Genomic DNA, 19,718 nt, shown 5'->3' with positions numbered 1-19,718 from the left:
CCTATTTTTAAAACCTTAGGACACAAACTCTGCCGTAAAACTATTGGCAGCATAGGAAATGTCAACCTTTGGCAACATTTCCAATACAGAGAATTAACAGAAAACATGCGCCAATCTACAGACCTTACCTATGCCAACATTTTAAAAAGTATTAGAGTTGGTGTACTATCTCAAGAAGCACAAACCATATTAAAAACCCGGCACATCCATGCACTTTACGGCGATAACTCATGTGCTACTGATGTTATGGAACAATTAGCACAAAAAAATGTCAATTGTATGGCCTTAATGCCAACTCTTGCAAGCTGTTCCAAATCAAATGAAACAATGTTAAAAAAAGAAATGCAACCAATAATTGAAATTTGCTCCACAGACAAACTGGACGTACATGGTATTACACTACCTATGTGTCAACAAGCCACAACAAGACTAAATACCTTAGAAAATTCAAACTCAAACACAGCTGGCTTGGAGAAAATATTAAAATTATCCTTAAACTGTAGAGTAATGCTTAAACGTAACTTGGACGTGGTGCAAGGACTAGTTAATGGAGCACTGGGTACAGTTGTTAGCTTTCAATCATACCCACGTGACAACAACATTCAGTTTGTCAATATACTCTTTGACAAACTTTAAGAAGTAAAAAGGATAGGGTGCTCAACAGCTCGATTCCTTCTCTTCAAAGACATGTATGTACGTAGAGAACAATTTTCTCTAACTCTAGCATATGCAGTCACCATTCATAAATCCCTTACCCTAGACAAAACATCAATAGATATTGGTAACATAGTCTTTAAAGAAGGCATGAGCTACGTATCTCTATCACGCTTACGTGCACTTCAAGGTCAATTTCTAATCAACTTTGATGCAAGTAAAGTCAATGCTGATATTCCTTGCATTCTAGAATACAAGAGACTATGTTCACTATACACCCCCAATCTAAAAGCATATCCTGTTCCACAAAAATAAAAGGTAAAAGAAAACTAATTCAAACAGAGATGCAACAGAATCGACCTTCGACCATGCACCCAAGACTCTAGGCCCTGGCAGCAACCACCGCAGCATATCACACCCATAGATCACAACCATAGAATCAAACATTTTTAAGTATGATCACAACCATACAATCAAACATTGTTAACCAGGCCTCATGGCATTTTTAATGTCCGTGGCCACCTTGGATGTCCTTAGAACAGTTTCTACTTGCCTGCGAACAATACGGACAAGTATAGTGTCCTCAGGACACTTCCATTTTCATTTATTTGAGGACATCCCGAACACCATTTGTGTACTTAGAACAGTTTCAACTTGCCTACGAACAGTACGACATTCCGAACACCAAGTGTGTTCTTAGAAAAATATCAACTTGCCTGCGAACAGTACAGACAGGTATAGTGTCCTTAGGACACTTCCATTGTGATTAATGGTGGACATCCCAAACACCAGGTGTGTTCTTAGAACAGTTTCAACTTGCCCGCGAACAGTACGGACAGGTATAGTGTCCTCAGAACACCTCAATTTTAATTTATTTGCAAACATCCCGGACACTGTGTGTGTTCTTAGAACAGTTTGAACTTGTCTGCGAACAGTACGGACAGGTATAGTGTCCTCAGAACACCTCAATTTGTATTTATTTGTGGACATTCCGGACACCGCATGCGTTCTTAGAACAGTTTTAACTTGCCTGCGAACAGAAAGGACAGGTATAGTGTCCTTAGGGCATTCCCATATGGAACGATTACGGACACCAAGGACAGCGCTACTGTCTGCGGACACAACGAACACAACAGCGGTGCCTACCACCTAAATAGATGCAATATTCGAACCATCTCTTACCCCCCCACCATTACCAAATAGTCTTACAAAACAACACACTTGGCAAAATTGTATTTCCCCACCATTTGACACTGCTCTGTCCGTGGATACAAGATGGCGGGCGTTTCCAAAAATCTGACGCACTTCACGCTCTTCACCATCCAATCAGCGAACACGTCGCATGTACGCGGACATGACGCAAGCTGATTAGCCAATCAGGACACTGTCTGCGGACCGAACAGGGAAGTGTGTCCGTGGACCGAACATAGATATCACTAAGTTTTGTTGACCTACTTATTGGTCATTTTATTTAAAAACTACTGGACGGATTTTCACCAACTTTACAAAAGCACGCTTTCGAGACCAAGCTGCTGCTCCTGGTCCAAATTTGGTGAAAATCCGTCCAGCGGTTTGGGCTATAGGTGTGAGCAAATCATATTTCCCATTTAGTCTATGGGAAAAAAACACATTTTGGGACCCCCCATATAACTTTGCCCCCCAAGGACCAAACCTCACCAAACTTTGCCAAAAAATTCAAAGTGTGGTATTTACATTTTTTCAAAGTTTGGTGAGGATTCGTCCAGGGAGCGTGCAGTTATAAGCCGCCCAAAAAGTGCTCTTCCTATGGAAACAGCAACTTAACCATAACTACACGGCCACTACCGTGGGCCGTGTAATAATTGGTTATTTATAACACGCTTAATACCCAGAGATTTATAAGCGCAGACACAGGCTTCGAGCCTGTGTTGCTCCCTGTCGTCTTGCTACCATGCCGAGCGCGTTTCCTCTCGAGCCCATAAAATATTTGATAACATTCCAAACTAACAAGCAATAACAATTGGATGTTTACTAATGTATTAAACATTAACATAAATCTGGACATAACTTTATGGAAAAGCTTAAATGCTGAAGCACATCATTTAAAAAAAGTATTTCATGAAAAAATAAGCCATCATGAATACACTGATGGGCCATTGATCAAAATCAAAATTGCAATTATTATGTACACAGCGAAAACGCCAACACATGTTCGACACCTTTAGAAGCCTTTTCAAAGATGTAATAGAATATCAAAGCATGGAAAAGGCAAATATAAATGACAATTGTATTTATTTATTTATTTTGCATTTATTTCAGCTCACAAAACCCTCAGGCATCTAAGTGCTAGTTACAGGAAGTGCATGGTACATATGGAGGTTACATGACGCATTGGAGTGCCTTGCCTCATGGTACAGAGGGCTGCTTCAGGACAAGCAAGATAACAGGCATGACAAAATAGGTAAGGGAGCATATTCTGGGAAATCCGTGCCTCATGGAACGGGGGCCTTACCCCGTGGGCATCACTGCACTGTCACATTCAAGTTGCTTTCATACTTAAGGTTGCGGTTAGAGTAAAGGTCCAGGTGTTATAGGCAGGTTATACATGCAGCAGAAGCTGTAGAGTCATAGTCGAGTTGGTTCTAATGTGAGCCACGGCTGAAAATGTCATAATAGGTAGGATTGCAGACAAGGTCAGTAAGCAGCACTTTGCTATGATGATAAACCAGAGGTTTACCTTCACAGCACACAGCCACAAAGACATAATAAGTAAGATTACAAAATAATCAGGTAGAGCACAGGGCTGGGTATGTTACTATAGATAATTACAGATAGGTACAATCACGTGCAGCGTAATACTGGGCATGTCACTTTAGATGCGTTATTGATAGGTACAATCGGGTGCAGCGCAAAGCTGGGTAGGTCACTTTAGGTAGTTACAGCTAGGTGCCATCAGACGTGGCATAGGGATAGATGGGTATATGAATTTGGTGACAGGAATGAGTGGCCCTTCAACAGGCCTCGTATTCTGCTACAATGGCTACTTCAAGTATACAAGCGTGAAAAGGCGAGGTAGTTACAAGTATACATTGGCACAGACTAACCTTGCGGTATCCAACATAGCAGAGGTGCTGGATAGGCAGGATCGGCGATATGACTGGGATACATTTTAAGGTAAAAGCGTGATGAGGCGGTACAGATTGTAACAGTTTGCATTCCAATAACAGTATTGCAGGCTCAATGGGCCAAAAAAGTTTAACACGGTCGGTGATACTGTGAGGAAAAGGTTCAAAGGTAGTACGCGAATGCTGCCATTATTCTGCATTTGCAAGGTATGGGTGGGGAGAAAAGTCACTGGAGCTGGAGAGTCTGCAGGAAAGGAGCAGCTCTTACCTTGGTCAGATCAGCTTCCAGCATCCCGGCAAGACGGGTAACGACAGGTCCAACAGCCTTACAACAGGGCCTTGTAATGGGAGCTGGCTTTGTCACCCAGCTTGAAACCAACCTCCCATTTGCAGTGGGGCTGAGCCAATCAGGGTGTGGAAGACTGCCAGGTGCTTCTTTTTGGAGGGACAGAGGCAGGAAAGGTGATGTGTCGCTCCGGTGGCCATCTTGCTGTGTATCTCTGACCGATGTAGAGGATGCAGGTCGGGGAGTGAATGAAAGTGTCAAGGTAGTAAGGGCACTACCTCCTTTGACCACATCACAGGTGAAGACAGATTCAATGGCCTTACAACAGGGCCTTGTAACGGGGGCTGGCTTTGCCCCCCAGCTTCACCTCCCAGCTTGAAGCGGACCTCCCATTTTCAGTGGGGCTCAGCCAATCAGGGTGTGGAGAACTGCTGGGTGCTTCTCTTTGGAGGGACAGAGGCAGGCAAGGTGATGTGTCACTCCGGCGGCCATCTTGCTGTGGATCTTGGATCGATGTAGAGAATGCACATCGGGAGTGAATGAAAGTGTGAAGGTAGTAAAGCCACAACCCCCTCTGACCGCATCACAGGTAAAGACAGGTCCAACGGCCTTACAACAGGGCCTTGTAACGTGGGCTGGCTTCACCTCCCGGCTTGAAGCCGACCTTCCATTTGCAGTGGGGCTGAGCCAATCATCTGTGGAGGACTGCTGGGTGCTTCTGTTTGGAGGGACAGAGGCAGGCAAGGTGATGTGTCACTCTGGCAGCCATCTTGCTGTGGAGCTCGGACCGATGTAGAGGATGCAGGTTGGCGAGTGAATGAAAGTGCAGAGATAGTAAAGGCACAACCTACTCAGACCGCATCACAGGTAAAGACTTTGTCAATTTCAATTATTGAATTGACAAAGTAAATAACCAGAATGCAAAGTTCAAAAGTCTTGAAACCATGACAATACATTTGCCAATCCATCCAAGAAACCCTGCATCAATAAGTTCTAGTGATTGTTCAATATTGTTACACATATGAACTAGATGTGTGGCAAAATAACCATACAAACTACCCTGTAAGTGAATACTAGTTCATGCTGTGTTAGCATACCTTAAAGCCTCTTTCAAAATCTTTTGAACTCATTTGCTTCATTACCTCAAATTAGGACCCACATGCTTAACAGATACTGGAATCACATAATTCAGTATATAAAAGGAACAAATGCACACTTAGTTGTGTGGTCATTACAGATATTTACTATTACATTAAGAATGCTTGATTATTATCCATGCTTTCCTCAGTTTAGTTTCTTATTAGTAAGGTTGGAGATTGAAAGTGCAAAGAATCTTACATTTCTTGATTGATATGCAGGAATTTAGGTCATGAACAAAGTAAACAAAGATTAAGGTTGTTGTATGAAGACCTCCTTTGTTGAGTGTGTCTCTGATTAATGTGAGAACCACTGCAGTTACGTGGTGTAAACCATTATGTTAAAAGATATCTAATTTACTCTAGTTATCCAAAGAAATTATTTCAAACTAAGATAAACCAGCTTTTAAATTCTCCACAAGGGTATGCATCCTCACTAACATTATCACATGATTAAGGGCACAAATAAAAAAGAAGAATGTGCCTACATCTGCTGATAAAACTTGAAAAGGACACATAATGCCCTTTCAGTGATCATGTTGGAATTCATAAGTGTAGGTTTTAAACCTATTTGCACAAATATTGCTGGTTTTAGGTCACAAATTTGGGTATGAAAAGACAAGCCCATGTCTAACCCTTTCAAACAAGCAAACAATTATTTCAGGAGTTGTATATATTGTGCATGTTGTCACAATACCTAATGGGGATGATTTATGGATGTGGGAAATATGCCACATTTCAATAAATTAGACTTACAATACAGTCCTTGATCAGTGGTAATAGCAATATATACATTGTAAAGTGTGAAAAAGTGATTTACAAAATAAATGTGCAAGGTTGTCTGTTAATAGGAATTATCGACTGCAGATATGCACAGTACCATGCAGATGAAAAAGGGGGTTTCTTTAAATTATGTTGTGGTACTGAGGGGGGAATTGATGATTGGGACCTTATGGAATAAACCATTCTACTAACAACTATTTAAATGATACCTCGTAGACAATGTATTTCGTTCTAAACATCAAGGATAGATTTATTAGAACAGATCAAAGGTTAATGCTTGCATACCAAAGGATACTTCATGTCATTATCTAAAAGTTGAAACTTGTATGCCAATCTCATAATTATCTGTATGTAGTAAAATGTATAGTACAATCTACCTACCATACATATATAATACAATAGTGAGTAGCTGTGTAAAGGGTCTTTACAAAAACAATTATGAAAACTACTCAACAGCTTAGAATACAAAGAGAGTTATTAAACAAAGATACATTTTTCAGTATCAGTATTCAGTCCTTCAGTGGGGGCCTGAAAATTATAGCTCCAACAGTTTTTATTTACAGTGCAAAGTATGCTGTTGATTCCATTTAGTTATTGATGAAGGTATATATTCTATCCCTTTTAAAAAAACTATTCTTGTCAATGGTTTTAATAGCAGTGAGAGACTGTAGGTTGCTGATTATTAATGTTCATATTGATTGTTCGGTGTTCATTGGTTTTTATGCAGACTTTCTGGATCCTACTGCCTAAATACATTTAACTACATATACAAACCTTTATGTATATTACAAATGTAGCTCTGCAACTGATATAGGTGGTAGGTATTGTTCCCAAATAGTAGCTGAAATGTGCTTTGTTAAAGGCCTGGAAGCAGGTGTTTTATCGTCCACAGTTTCTAAAAACATGTTGGTTTAGATTGCATCCATTGCTTTTGAAACGTGTTAAGGTATTGCAGGTAGCCGGGACCCAGTCTGAACTGTAATGTTTTAGTCACAGTATAAACCATTCTTGTTTTCTCATCCATAAACAGTTTAACATCTTTTACTAGCATTGGCAAATGTAAACTTTTAAAGAGTATCTTAAAAAGTCAGTGTTGTTTTGAGAAATTCCAGCTTATTAATGTAATTGTGTTTGAAATATATGGATATGGCATTGGGTATTGCAGGGTATTTTGTATAGATTTGGGGCCTAGCGGTATTTTCTTACAGCCAAAATAAAAATAATTCAGTAATAATCACTCTTTGCATTCAGATTAGATTTGGCATATAGTACTACAGTATACATACATTATTTCAGCACACAGATACATTTAGTGGTGTACATTATGTTGGTATGCGTTATTGGTGGCATTTCTGGTGAGCATAATTCCTTTGTTTTATATGTGGCCCAAAATCCAGAACCCCTTATTTTTGCTTAGTTTTTTCGTGTGATCACTAGAGAGGCCTCAGGCTTACATTTCAGGAACACCACATTTTCAATTGGAGTGCCACCATGGGCTGTCCTCACTGACTTATCTACGGCAGTGAGCTAACATGCAGTATTTATCACCAACTTATCTACATCGGTGAACTATGTCCAGGGCCTCTCTTTCTGCTGACTCATGTACCTCCAGCAGCAGTCTATTTCATTATATTATTATTATGTTCTGTTCAGAAAACATACACTTATATACTGAATGGAATCATGCACACAGCTACCGCTAAGTCTTATTTTTAGCTAGCTTAAAAATGACAATTGCACTGTCTAAACCTCTCCCCATATTATCAGTACTGTAATGGTAGATGCACAAATAAAAGAGAAAAATAAAACACACTATCCATCTGCTTTCAGATATTTTTTGTGTATTATAAAAAGTTGCATTTCAACACGATCTTACTCTTTTTACAGAAATAAATGGAAATTGCACAGTAACAACCTTATCTGTAACAAAATGAGAAGAGAGTGGCGAGAACATATTCAATTCGCAACATTAAACATGTTGATAAAACACTGGAGTTCCCTCTTCCACGCTGACTGAATAGTTTCGCACACATACACACTGCCCCCACACTCTGTAATATAATTACCAGGCCTGTCCAGCAAGTGAAATTCGTCGGCTGGTCGCCTTCTGGAAGTGGTTCAATTAATTCTTCTTAAATCACACCAGCGAGGACAGGCATCTGCCTTTACTCAAACCGGGGCTTATTGACTGGAATTCCCAGTCTCTGCAGCAGTGCACTGGGATCTGCTTTTTCAATCAGGAAAATCCCCAGCCACCAGCCAGGTCTTTCTCCCAGCTGTGTAAAATGTCTTCTCCTCTCTTCTTCCCCGAGATTCATTAGCAAAGCTCTGTTACAGCCTGCCAAACGAGTTCAACCAATGAAATTCTATCATGTCCTACCCTCCTTTTCTTTAACAATGGCTTGGCTTATACAGTTGCAACTGTAACCAAACTGATTTCCTGCTTATTTGAGTCTTTGCTTCCTGCAAATACTGTGGACAGAGCGCAGATAGAAGCAAAGAAAAAAAAATCTGGATGCACGTTTAAAATGACTTTCAGAGCCTGTCATTTTCCATCTCATTTTCCACTGGAGAACACATTATATTATTAATGAGTTAGAATTGTTAGTATTGTTAATGAGGTTATTTCATTAATCCTCAAATGTGTCTCCTGCAACAGAGGAATTTCAGGTGAGAAAAAATATATGCTTTTAACTGTGAAAAAAGATTATTTGCATTTTAGATGTAGAAATCGTTTTTGACTGAATAGCCTGTTTTCATTTACATGTCCATGTCACACATGAAAAAAAATGCTAAATACTCTTAGATATTCCCTCCTTTTTTCTGAGAATTTGGCAGTCCAAGCCATAATTAGAGGAAAATCAACTTGCTCCCTTCCTTCTTTTAAAATGTAGCAATCCAACAAAATGAATATTCACATGCAAAAACGGAAAAGTTGAAAAACCACTGTCCAATCAACATAATATCAAAATTCATCTTTGGGTCCATATGTTCCTTCCCAATGGAAGTGTTCATAGTTCAGTGCTTCAATTTTATACTTGAAGTCAATCAAAAACAATAAGATAAAACAAATAACTAAAACAAAGAATTAACATAAGAGATTAAAATAATTAATTAAAATAATAAATACGTGTAACTCCATACGCCAGGACACTTGTCTGCCTCTGATATGTTCCGACCAGCGATGTCACATCATTTGGCTCATTCGGGTGTTCTTCCATCTTGGTACTCTTGGATCCTTTTCTATAGAAGTCATCTTTTCTTTGGCATTCCGGTTATTTTGTCTTCACCTCCACCCAGAGGCAGGCATCATTCGATCTTCATCCAGGGGACTCCAGGACTCCATCGTCTCCCGTAACCTCCGGTACAAATATGTTAACATTCTAAATCAAATAGAAAAGAAACAGATTTACAGGCCGATTCATGGAATAATTGGCGCGGCGCAAGTGGGCAAAAACGTGCGAATCGCAGTGGAATAGCGAAAATCGCAGTGCAAGTGCGAAAATCGCACGAAAAGCAGCGCACGTCGTTTCATGGAAGTCCGTGCGCAAGAAAACCAGCGGATGTGCGATAAAAAAGTGCGCGGCGCACGTTGGCGCACAGGCCATCTAACAGCGTGCGCCAGGTCACAGCGAAAATCGCACAGGCCACAGCGAAATTCGCACATAGCGCGGCGCACGCAACAAAAGTAGGCGGAACACGGGCGTAACACTCGGAATGGGGAACAACTTGCCAAAATGTGGGCGTCACGGGGGAAAGTACAGGGCACAAGTGCGCGGAACGCCCACACGCTCGCCTACAACACGTATTCATGGAATAGAATACGGCAAAAAAGCGCACGCTCAAACCAGCGCACAGGCACAAACACGACCGTCACAAGAAAGCAGGCGGTAGCGTCTCTGCGGCTGTAAGAAATGTGCGCCAAAAGGTGCGCCAACAAATAGCACCTATATACTGCCATGATGAATGTCCTATACTGTGGCCCTCCAGGACAAATGACGTGCAAAGGGGTACCCACAAACACGGACACCCGCTGACAAAAAATACGTGTGCGTGTATACCGGGGTGCGCGGGAAGTCTCACACGCGATTTCAGCAGGGTACGTGTATTACAGGGGTTCGCGTGAAGTTTATCACGCGTCGGGCCTGGGGGAGCGGGCTACGTGTATTTCAGGGGTTCGCGTGAAGTTTCTCACGCGATCGGGTCTGGGGGAGCGGGCTAGGTGTATTTCAGGGGTTCGCGTGAAGTTTCTCACGCGATCGGGCCTGGGGGAGCGGGCTACGTGTATTACAGGGGTTCGCGTGAAGTTTTTCACGCGATCGGGCCTGGGGGAGCGGGCTACGTGTATTACAGGGGTACGCGGGAAGTTCTACACGCGATTGGCCAGGGTACGTGTATCACAGGGGTACGCGGGAATTATCACACGCGATTTGGCTGGGTACGTGTATTACAGGGGTACATGGGAAGTTTTACACGCGATTCGGCTGGGTAAGTGTATTACAGGGGTGCGCGGGAATTCTCACATGCGATTTGGCCAGGTACGTGTATTACAGGGGTGCGCAGGAATTATCACACGCGATTTGGCTTGGTACGTGTATTACAGGGGTGCGTGGGAAGTTACACACGCGATTAGGCTGGGTGGGTCCTCACAGGTGTTCCCTGTACACCCTCGATGGCCCCTGCAGGCAGCCCACAAAACAGGGGACTACCCTGCACACCTGCTCATGTCCCCCTGCACCCCCACCCCCCAGCAGTGCAGGGGCAGCCTCCACCAGGCCCCCACCCATGTCTCCCACCACCCCCACCCCCCAGCAGTGCAGGGGCACCCTCCACCAGGCCCCCACTCATGTCCCCTATCACCCCCACCCCCCCGCCACCAGGGGCAGCCTCCACCAGGCCCCCACCCATGTCTCCCACCACCCCCACCCCCCAGCAGTGCAGGGGCAGCCTCCACCAGGCCCCCACTCATGTCTCCCACCACCCCCACCCCCCAGCCACCAGGGGCACCCTCCACCAGGCCCCCACTCATGTCTCCCACCACCCCCACCCCCCAGCCACCAGGGGCACCCTCCACCAGGCCCCCACTCATGTCTCCCACCACCCCCACCCCCCCAGTCACCAGGGGCACCCTCCACCAGGCCCCCACTCATGTCTCCCACCACCCCCACCCCCCACCATCCAGGGGCACCCTCCACCAGGCCCCCACTCATGTCTCCCACCACCCCCACCCCCCCAGTCACCAAGGGCACCCTCCACCAGGCCCCCACTCATGTCTACCACCACCCCCACCCCCCAGCAGTGCAGGGGCACCCTCCACCAGGCCCCCACTCATGTCTCCCACCACCCCCACCCCCCAGCCACCAGGGGCACCCTCCACCAGGCCCCCACTCATGTCTCCCACCACCCCCACCCCCCAGCCACCAGGGGCAGCCTCCACCAGGCCCCCACTCATGTCTCCCACCTCCCCCACCCCCCAGCCACCAGGGGCACCCTCCACCAGGCCCCCACTCATGTCTCCCACCACCCCCACTCCCCCAGTCACCAGGGTCACCCTCCACCAGGCCCCCACTCATGTCTCCCACCACCCCCACCCCCCACCATCCAGGGGCACCCTCCACCAGGCCCCCACTCATGTCTCCCACCACCCCCACCCCCCCAGTCACCAAGGGCACCCTCCACCAGGCCCAGTGGGGTGGGGGTGGTGGGAGACATGAGTGGGGGCCTGGTGGAGGGTGCCCCTGCACTGCTGGGGGGTGGGGGTGGTGGTAGACATGAGTGGGGGCCTGGTGGAGGCTGCCCCTGCACTGCTGGGGGGTGGGGGTGGTGGGAGACATGGGTGGGGGCCTGGTGGAGGGTGCCCCTTGTGGCTGGGGGGTGGGGGTGGTGGGAGACATGGGTGGGGGCCTGGTGGAGGGTGCCCCTGGTGGCTGGGGGGTGGGGGTGGTGGGAGACATGGCTGGGGGCCTGGTGGAGGGTGCCCCTGGTGGCTGGGGGTGGTGGGAGACATGGCTGGGGGCCTGGTGGAGGGTGCCCCTGGTGGCTGGGGGGTGGGGGTGGTGGGAGACATGAGTGGGGGCCTGGTGGAGGCTGCCCCTGGTGGCTGGGGGGTGGGGGTGGTGGGAGACATGAGTGGGGGCCTGGTGGAGGGTGCCCCTGCACTGCTGGGGGGTGCGGGTGGTGGTAGACATGAGTGGGGGCGGGGGCCTGGTGGAGGCTGCCCCTGCACTGCTGGGGGGTGGGGGTGGTGGGAGACATGGGTGGGGGCCTGGTGGAGGGTGCCCCTGGTGGCTGGGGGGTGGGGGTGGTGGGAGACATGGGTGGGGGCCTGGTGGAGGGTGCCCCTGGTGGCGGGGGGGTGGGGGTGATAGGGGACATGAGTGGGGGCCTGGTGGAGGCTGCCCCTGCACTGCTGGGGGGTGGGGATGGTGGTAGACATGAGTGGGGGCCTGGTGGAGGGTGCCCCTGGTGGCTGGGGGGTGGGGGTGGTGGGAGACATGGGTGGGGGCCTGGTGGAGGCTGCCCCTGCACTGCTGGGGGGTAGGGGTGCAGGGGGACATGAGCAGGTGTGCAGGGTAGTCCCCTGTTTTGTGGGCTGCCTGCAGGGGCCGTCGAGGGTGTACAGGGAACACCTGTGAGGACCCACCCAGCCTAATCTCGTGTGTAACTTCCCACGCACCCCTGTAATACACGTACCAAGCCAAATCGCGTGTGATAATTCCCGCGCACCCCTGTAATACACGTACCTGGCCAAATCGCATGTGAGAATTCCCGCGCACCCCTGTGATACACGTGCCCTGGCTAATCGCGTGTAAAACTTCACGCGTACCCCTGTAATACACGTACCCCGGCCAATCGCGTGTAGAACTTCCCGCGTACCCCTGTAATACATGTACCCTGGCTAATCGCGTGTATTACTTCACGTGTACCCCTGATATGCACGTTACCCGCTTTGCGTTCCTTGTTTGGCAGCCCTGTAAACTGGTCCAGGGTTAGCGCAGCCCTTTGCGATGATTTAGCGATTTTGATGGCTTTTCCTTGCGCGAGGGCGTTCTTGGGGGCGTTACTGGCGCTGCTGCAGGGTCGCTGCGATACTCTGCGCCACGGCTGGTTTGGGAGCCTAAAATCCATGAATACTCTGTGCACGGAAATCGGTTTTAGCACACGTGCCTGGCGCAGACAATCGCACGCGGACACTCTGCGCCAGCCGCTTGCGACACTTTTCTGCGAAATTCTATGAATTACCCTCTAAGTATATAGCACAATACTAACTTCACCCTTTTGCCAAAAATAAAACATGCTTTGTAAAACGTTTCGCCCTTTTTCTTTCACCTTCTGAAATTAAGCACAGGTTATAGAGAACAAGCATACATAAAACAACATTCAATATTTAATGCATTTTCATTCTGCACACCGATTCCATAAACTTCAGCTTCTTTTTTATATTATATATATATTTACATATATTACAGTGTTTATGTGCCATTATAATCAACCATCTTTATTTAACTTCTCTGTCACTGCCTCCTGACTGTACCCATTTATTTTACCTTGTTGTGTTCAAGGGACTTTATCTGTTTCTACACGCCCCAGATTTTTTATCTCATGTCTTGGATGACATGGCTTGATTTGGTTTACATGCACAAATTGTTCTGTTGCTGTTTCACCTTCAGTCTTTAAAACTTTGTAAACTACAGGAGAGACGTTATCTATAATTCGGAATGGCCCCTGCCAGGCTGCTAGGAATTTGGAATTTTTCTGTTTACTTTTTCCAAAATGAAATTTATACACCTGATCCCCTACACAACATTCCTTTACTGTTGACTTTTTATCATAATATGTTTTAGCACTGTCAGCAGCCCTTTCCAGATTTCTCTGTACAAAAGCAAATGCATGTTGTAAATGCTTCCTCAGCTCATCAATGTCTTCATGAACTGTAGATGCGCTTACAAGTGTTTGCTCATGTGTTCTGTATAGCAGGTGTTGCGGCAACACCATTTTCCTACCTGTCAAGACCTCACGTGGGCTAATACCTGTTGCTTTGGCAGCAGTTGATCTGATTGCCATCAAAACCAACGGTAAACGTAAATCCCAGCTACAAATTTCTTTAAAATGTCCACAACAGACCTATTACCCCGTTCAACTCCACCTGAAGAAGCTGCCGATATGCGATATGTAGTTTCCTTTTCACACCCAGTATTTGCCATAACATGCTCATTAGAGCACTTGTGAAATTACTTCCTCTGTCTGGCTCAATTCTTTGTGGCAACCCAAACCTTGAGAACACATGATTCACTAGCAATGTGGCTGCTGTTTGCGCACTGCAATCTGGTGCAGGAATACATTCAATCCACTTCGACATCAAACATACCACACTCAAAATATAACGGTTCCTCTGCCCGACCTTTTTAAAGGCCCTGCATAGTCTATTTGCAAATCTGACCATGGAAGGGTTAGGCCTCTTTTCATAAGTGGAGCTCTGTGCATTGGTAAAGCAGGTTTAAATTGGGCACATACTAGACATCCTCTAGTATACAATTCCACATCTTGGGACATATGTGGCCAATAAGCATAATCTTTTAGTATTTTCAATGTTTTTTGTGAACCTCTGTGGCCTGCAGTTATGGCATCATGTGCATGGTGTAACATTAGCCCTCTAAATGAAAGGGGTACCACCCATTGTATCTGTCCTATTATGGACTCTCTAACCATGAATCCATCCTGTATTCTAATTCGTTTTTTATTCTTTAATAGCACCCTCAATTCCTCTTTTCCCACACAATCATCTTCTGTTAAAGGGTTTTGTACAGGATCTATCAAATGGTTATAATAGATTCCCAAAATTCGATCATTCTTTTGTGCCTCAATCAAATCTCTGTCTGGAGTGTTGTAACTCCATTGTACAACTGATTGTTCTGTCTCCTTTGGTGCTTTAGAACGTGTTACTGCATCAATCTGTATTTCACCCAGTAAATGTTCAATAGGTAGCAATTCTCCCATCACAGCCCCAATTTTAGCCAGGTGGTCTGCCTTATCATTCCCCTCTTTATCCTCTCCTGGAGTTTTTAAATGCCCACAAATTGTTCTCTAGTATATTGTCAAATTATTTTCTGACAGTAATTTGCCTATGGCTTGTATCATTTTTCCATGTTTAAGTGGCTTTTTGTTGTATGTAATCATGCCTCTTGCTTTCCAGCCAGGTAGATATTCCACAAAGCTGTTTCGTGCATAGTCAGAATCAGTCACCAGGACAATTTCACTGAATTTATTATCAATTGCAGTAGCAATGGCTTTAAAAATGGCTCCCAATTCCGCTAGTTGACTGCTCCTAGCTCCAATTCTCATCCCTATGCTGGGGATACCTTCACATTTCAACCAGACATTTTCTATTCCTGACACTAATTGTTTATTACTGTCATTTTCAATGTGAAAAGCACAACCATCGACATATACAGTTTGCAAGTCCTTGCATGTTTTTTCATCAAAAGCTTTGTGTGGTGATTGTTCAAACTCCTGTAAATTAGGTTCTATTTCCATTTCGTTTGATGCTTGTTCAGCTGCACAGTCGTGTAAATCTGCTAAACTTTGAGCAATTGGGCTCTTTTTATTTTGGCCATATCTCACTTCTACAGGAAAACCTTGTAATGCTAGCGTCCATGAAGTGATTCTGGACTGCTCTAGATTACCTGACCTAATTCTTTTACTCTCTAAGAATTGCAAAGGTTGATAATTTGTTTCAATAATCACCTTTTCTCCCTGAACAATAGGGCGGAAATGTTGTAGCGCCCACACAGTGGTTAATAGGGCCTTTTCACATTCATTGAATTTCATTTCAATTTGGGAAAATGCTGTACTTGCATAGGCAATGGTTTTGTGATTCACATCATGTTTTTGTGATAACACTGCTGACATACAATGTTCAGAGAAACATATTTCTATAAAGAAATCCCTATCCTTTATGGGGTATGCTAAACATGGTGCCTTTACAAGACATTCCTTCAATTTGGCTACTGCCTCAGACTGCTCTTTCTCCCATTTCCAGGGCGTATTTAGTTTTAGCAGTTTAGTCAATGGTTGAGTGATTTCAGCATAATTTTCAATGAACTTTCTGTTATAGCTTGTCATTCCTATTAAACTTTTCACCCCTTTCACATTTTTAGGGTCTTTTAGTTTTTGTATGGCCTCTATTTTCTTCTTTTGTGGATTTAGTCCATGTTCAGTTACTTCATGGCCTAGAAAATTCACTTTTTTCTTGCACCATTGTGCTTTTTGTAAAGACGCTTTGGCGCCTGCTTTCTGCAATTGGCCAAGCACATGCCTTATTTCATCAAAACGTTTTTTTAAGCTTTCATTTTTTGTCAGGACATCATCCACATAAACTATGGTTCCTCTTTCCGCTGCATCAGGCATGACCTTCTTTAAAAATATTCCAAATTCACTCCTACTATTAACGTACCTGAATGGAGTTCTAACCCATGCGTATTGAGTCCTGTCAAATGTAAAGGAAAATAAATTCTGTATCTCCTCTGCCAATGGCACGCACCAATATCCAGAGGTGAGATCTAATGTAGTAAACACTTTTGAACCATGTACCTGAGCTAGGCCCTGATCAATGAATGGTAGTGGCCATCTGGACACTGGTACTCTTTATTGAACCCCCTAAATCTGCACAAAGCTGCCATTGACCATTTGGCTTTAACACACCTAAAATGGGCGTGTTGGATGTGCTATGTATAGGCCTGATGATTCCTCGCGATTCTAAATTTTTAATAATCTCTGCCAATGGTTCTAAACATGCCGGCGGTAGTCTATACTGGCGTACAAATACTGGACTTCTGCTACACCCTTCCGGAAGTGTGGCCACATGTACATTTGTTAACCCGCAATCATAGGCATCTTTTGCAAATACATCTTTAAATTCCATAAATATCTTCCTCAATTCGTTTCTATCCTCATCGTTGTCACACGCAACCGCTAAGGAGATCTGCTTTTCTACCATTTTGGAAGATTCCGGAAAATGTTCTGGTAGTGGAATCTCGGCGCTTTCCTCTAGCTGTGTGGCTGTGTCTCTTTGTAAAGCTGCCACTTTTAAATGTTTTGTCATGTCAGCTTCCATTTCAGTGTGCTGATTTTCCATTTAATTTTCACTTAAATCAAATGTTATACAACTCTCTTGGAACTGTCTCACTTGAATCATAAGGGTACACAGAATGAATTTTAAATATTCCTTTGGGCTGAGAGTCCAGGTATTCTGGCAACTCACACTTGGCATCTCACCATGTTATTTAGATCTGCAGTATAATGTGATTTTTGTATGGCCATTCCTAATGGGGAGTTTTCCTCTAAGTGAATATCTTGACAATCCTTATTATTTACCAAAATTCTCACAGGCCCTTCACCAATATCTACCAATGGATTGTATTCATAATCCAGGCTTTGCTGTTTTATGGATTCATTCAGGCACACAAATGCATCAGAGTCTTTCATCTGCTGTCCATTTTTGCATTTCAGTGTTATTGCAAACTGTTTTGTAAATGCAGGAATAATAGTATCTTTCCTCATTTGTAGTTCGATTGCATAAGGAACCAGTTGTGCACAATGATAAACCCTTCTTTTGTCTTCAAATTCAGGTGCCGGCCCACCTAGGCGTGACCATATTTTTTGATTAAGGAAATCTAACACCATAAACATTCTGTGCATGATGTCATTGCCCATGTAAAAATCATTTTGTGCTCCACTCACTACCCATACATTATGGTAAATTGTTTTCTGCCCAATGCTAATTTTAAGCATGCATCTGCCTGCAATTCGGTTTTCAAAGTTTGGACTGTCCAACGCAAGAAACATATTGCTTTTTAATCCTAAATTTCGGGATTTCCTCCCTCTCCATTATTTTTTGCAACAATTTCTCATTAATGAAGCTCCTCTCCTGTTCAAGCGCTAAAGTGGCTTTCATTTTTTTAAAACAGTCATTTATACCAGCATGAACCCATGGTTGCTCATCTTCCATGTGTATTTCAACAAGAGTGGTAATGTGTTTTTCTGAATCTGCTTTAGGAGTAATATTTTGTTTGCATATCTTTTCTTTTAAATAAAAACGTAATGTGTGCTCATCTATGGCGGTCTGCCAATTTTTCCTTGGGTCCAAGTATATTTGTACAGGTAGTTTTTCATTGTCGCTCTGCATTTTGTCTTGACACATTAATATAACAGCGACACTAGGTATGCAACTATTCTGGAGATATACCTCCACAGCATCATTTGTTTTGGCAACGGTGTGACATTCATTTATGTTGCTGTTTTGTGATTTTAGTTTCTTAGGTCTCAATGGTTTTTTGGTTAAGGACCACAGCACTCCATTCACCCCATCTATGAGAGGAGACAATCTTTTCAGGCAATCTGTCCCCATCAGAAATGGGATTTCACAACTAGATGCGATCAATAGCTCTTGTTTCATTCTGTGCTTTCCTATTTTATGTCAACCTCAGTTACACCTATGATGGGCACCTCCTCCCCATTAAAGTTATGCACTGGACCTTGATTTTCCTTCACTGTGATGTGATTCTGTGGGGATCTCCCTTCATTGATACTCTTTACCAGCTCCTTGGACATAATTGTGGCCTGTGCGCCAGTGTCAATCATTGCAAATGTTTGGCATTTTTCTTCTACAGTGATGGGAGCATAATACCTGTCCTCAACTTCCTCTAATACACATAAGAAGTGTGAATTCTCACTGATTTCAGGACTCACCTTTCTCAGGCCTTTTTCACTTTTGGCTAAGCACATTGGTAAATGGAAAGACATTTTTCCCTCTTTCTAACCCATTTCTGCGCGAGAGACTTTATTCATTTCTCCGTGTTCAGAGGTTTTTTGGAGTGTGGCCACTGTTCGCCTATACATCCAGGTATCATCAGAGGCCACATTACAACCCTCCAACTGAACATGTGTAACAACATCATTCAGCAATCTGTCATTGTTAAATTCTGTGCATTTGTGATCATTTAGTGTGGTACCAGCCCTTTCAGCCTCTTCAAAAATATGTGGCTCAAAGAATTCTTCAGGTGATGGGCATGTACCCTCCCTTGGAGTATTTCCTTTTTCTGCCTGTGTTTGGTCATTGTTTTGACTGCCCAGGGAAGAAATCATAGCATCCCCACTTACTCCCTGTTTACTGGTATTCCCCATGCATGAGTCATTTTTCTTAAATCTGTCTCTTTTTCTCTTGGAGTTTCAGGTTTTCTTATTTCATTTGTACAAATCTCCAATGTTTGATTTAGCTCTAGGTTAAACCGTACCTCTCTTTTAGAAATATTTGCACTTTCTGTTACATGTTCATTTACTGGCATTTTCACTTTTAAATCATTAGACATCTCAGAGTCATTATGCGAAATTACATCAGAACAATCTGTCTTTTCGGCGCTGTAGGTATCATGAGTACTTAGTCACTTTTCAGAAGAAGCCCTCCGGTCATTGCTATGGCCATCAGCCCCCTCCTTTTATGACTGTTTTTGTGCTGTACAAAGCTTCCCTATTTGTTCAGCTAACATTTTCACTTGGGCCTCAAGGCACTGGAACCTTTCCATCTCTCTAGAATCCTCCCTCTGTGGCCTAGATCGATATTGGTTGCCTTCTCCCTGATGGGATCTATTCTGATACCTCTCAGGTGAGTGATTTCTATTGGGGTAGTTTCTGAACTCTTGATTCATTTGTGGAGGGGAGCGGGGTGCACCCATCCTTTGGTTGTAGTCCCCTGGTGGG

The sequence above is a fragment of the Ambystoma mexicanum genome, chromosome 2p (assembly GCF_040938575.1).
Source record: "Ambystoma mexicanum isolate Mex_15411 chromosome 2p, UKY_AmexF1_1, whole genome shotgun sequence".
Lineage (NCBI taxonomy): Eukaryota > Metazoa > Chordata > Amphibia > Caudata > Ambystomatidae > Ambystoma > Ambystoma mexicanum.
This window is presented reverse-complemented; position numbering follows the sequence as displayed.